Here is a 3,548-nt window from a genome sequence, read left to right on the forward strand (position 1 = left end):
GAAGACCCTGCTTAATGGGCAGAGCAGTGTCGAATGTCATGAACCCGCCACTTCACAGCTGAAACAGCTGAAGTTAGACTTCAGGTATATACCCTGTTGTACCGTGGTAATGAGGGGCTACACAGTTGAAATGGGCCCACACAAGTCTCTGCAGGGCAAAAGGCATTCAAAGTCTGTGGATCCCTTATGCCTGTGCCTCAGCAAAGGAGCTTTGCCTACCCTGAGTTCCTGGCTTAGGGGAGCTGGAAGTTTACTTTTTCCTGTTTGTTAATTTGTTCACTCTTCAAGGCAGGGAGAATGGCTCAGGGCATGTGACGGATCCTACTTCTGGCTCAGGGGCCTCAGAAATGGCTGAAGCTGCTCTGGGACCCAGTGCAGAGAAGGGAGCAGGGAGGTAAATGGGAGAGAGGTTTTTCTCTAAGGGGGGTGTTTTTCATCCGTGCAGTAGGCTGGACACAAGAACTTATCTTTCGCCAATAGAGGGCTGCTTCTCACTCATTCTGGGTGGCCAAGTATGTAGACTCTCTGTTTCTGGGTCTCTCCTGGTGTGGAATACACCTCCTGAGCACCACTGCTTGCCTGCCTCACCTGTCTGTCAACTCCTTGCTGCTTCTGAACTGTCTCTCCTTCCCTGCCACTCAGTCTGGTTCCTCAACTTTACCTTTGATGTTCAGGGCTCCTAGATTGTCACATATAATTGATTCACTTGTTTTTTTGGGGTCTTTGTTGTGAGAGGGTCCACTGGAAGCATCTGACTACTCCACCATCTTGGCCCCCAATTATTACATTTTTAACTGAGGTTTTGTCCTACCAGTGGTCATAATATGAAAAGTAGCTTTCTTCAAATAATGGAAATTTCATGGAAATCATCAATTTATTTGCTCTATTTGATACATTTTTACATGAGTCCCTGAAAAAATGCCGAAATAAATAAAAAGTAACATCTGTATCCAAAACAGATAATGAAGAGCTAATCAAATAATAGAGAAACATGTACAAGGTAACGTGTTAAATCAAATAAATCAATAAACTAGACTCCAAATACTACTCTATTATTGTAGATTTTATATCACATGAGACAAATACTGATCAATTGGTGATAATTGTGAGCTAAGGTTATTATTTAAAACCATGTATTTTTATTTATTTATTAATTTTTCCAGTTGAAAACCATTTATCTGTGGCTTTATTTAAGAAAATTAAACATGGTGTCTACTACTCATCTGTCAATTTGTCATACTATGATGGCTGTGTGTTGCTGTGATGATGGAAGCTATGCCACTGGTATTTTAAATGTCAGCAGGGTCACCCATGGTGGACGGGTTTCAGCAGAGCTTCAAGACTAAGACCAACTAGGAAGTAGGAGCTGGTGGTCTACTTCTGAAAAATCTGGCTAGTGAAAACCTTATGAATATCAGCAGAACATTGTCTGGTATAGTGCCAGAAGATGAGCCCCTTAGGCTGAAAGGTACTCAAAATACTACTGCGGAAGAGGGGCCTTCTCAAAGTAGAGTCGACCTTAATGACATGGATGGAGTAAAGCTTTTGGGACCTTCATTTGCTGAGGTGGCATGACTCAAAATGAGAAGACACAGCTGCAAACATCCATTAATAATTGGAACGTGAAATGTACTAAGCATTAATTTAGGAAAATTTGAAGTTGTCAAAAATGAAGTGGAATGCATAAAGATCAAAATCCTAGGTATTAGTGAGTTGAAATGGACTGGCATTGGCCATACTGAATTGGACAAACATATGGTTTACTATACCAGGAATGACAAATTGAAGAGGATTGGTGTCGCATTCATCGCCAGAAAGATCATTTCAAGATCTATCCTGAAATACAATGCTGTCAGTGATAGGACAATATACATATGCCAAGAAGGAAGATCAGTTAATATGACTATTATTCAAATTCATGCACCAACCACTAAGCCCAAAGATGAAGAAACTGAAGATTTTTACCAACTTCTTCAGTCTGAAATTGATCAAGCATGCAACCGAAATACATTGATAATTACTGGTGATTGGAAGGCAAAAGTTGGAAACAAGGAAGAAGGATCAATAGTTCGGAAATATGGCCTTGGTGATAGAAAAGACACTGGCGATTGCATGATAGAATTTCACAAGATCTATGATTTCTTCATTGCAAATACCTTTTTCAGCAACATAAATGGTGACTACAAGTTTGGACTTCACCAGATTGAATACACAGGAATCAAATCAAATGCACCTGGTGGAAAGAGATGATAGAGAAGCTCAAAAACATCAGTCAGAACAACGCCAAGGGCTGACTGCAGAACAGACCATCAATTGCTCATATGCAAGTTCAAGTTGAAGATGAAGAAAATTAGAGCAAGTCTTTGAGAGCCAAAATATGACCTTGAGTATATTCTACTGAATTTAGAGATCATCTCAAGAATAGATTTGATGCATTGAACACTAATGATCAAAGACCAAAAACATTATGGAATGACATCAAGGACATCATACATGAAGAAAGCAAGAGGTCATTAAAAAGACAGGAAAGAAAGAAAAGACCAGAATGGATGTCAGAAGAGAGTCTTAAACTTGTTTTTGAATGTCGAGTAGCTAAAGCAAATGGAAGAAATGATGAAATAAAAGAGCTGAACAGGAGATTTCAAAGCGTGGCTTGAGAAGACAAAGTAAAGTATTATAATGAAATTTGCAAAGACCTGGAGTTAGAAAACCAGAAGGGAAGAACATACTTGGTATTCTCAAGCTGAAAGAACTGAAGAAAAAATTGAAGCTTTGAGTTGCAACATTGAAGGATTCTGTGGGGACAACATTGAATGATGCAGAAGCATCAAAAGAAGATGGAGGGACTATACAGAGTCACTCTACCAAAAAGAATTGGTCAATGTTCAACAATTTCAGGAGGTAGTGTATGATCAATAACTGATCGTACTAAAAGAAGAAGTCCAAGTTACACTGAAGGCATTGGTGAAAAACAATGCTCCAGGAATTGATGGAATACCAACTGAGATGCTTCAACAAATAGGTGCAATCCTGGAGGTGCTCACTAGTCTATGCCAAGAAATTTGGAAGACTGCTGCCTGGCCAACCTACTGGAAGAGATCCATATATGTGGCCATTCCAAAGAAAAGTGATCTAACAGAATGTGGAAATAATCAAACAATGTCATTAATATCACACACAAGTAAAATTTTACTGAAGATCATTCAAAAACAGTTGCAGCAGTACATCAACAGGGAACTGCCAGAAATTCAAGCCAAATTCAGATGTGGGACCAGGGATATCATTGCTGATGCCAGATGAATCCTGACTGAAAGCAGAGAATACCAGAAAGATGTTTACCTGTGTTTTATTGACTATGCGAAGGCATTTGACTGTGTGGATCATAACAAGTTATGGATAAAATTACAAAGAATGGGAATTCCAGAACACTTAATCGTGCTCATGAGGAACCTGTACATAGACTAAGAGGCATTCGTTTGAACAGAACAAGGGGATACTGCATGGTTTAAAGCCAGAAAAGGTGCACGTCAGGACTGAATCTGTTCAGC

This window comes from Trichechus manatus, unplaced genomic scaffold (assembly GCF_000243295.1).
Source record: "Trichechus manatus latirostris isolate Lorelei unplaced genomic scaffold, TriManLat1.0 scaffold00058, whole genome shotgun sequence".
Lineage (NCBI taxonomy): Eukaryota > Metazoa > Chordata > Mammalia > Sirenia > Trichechidae > Trichechus > Trichechus manatus.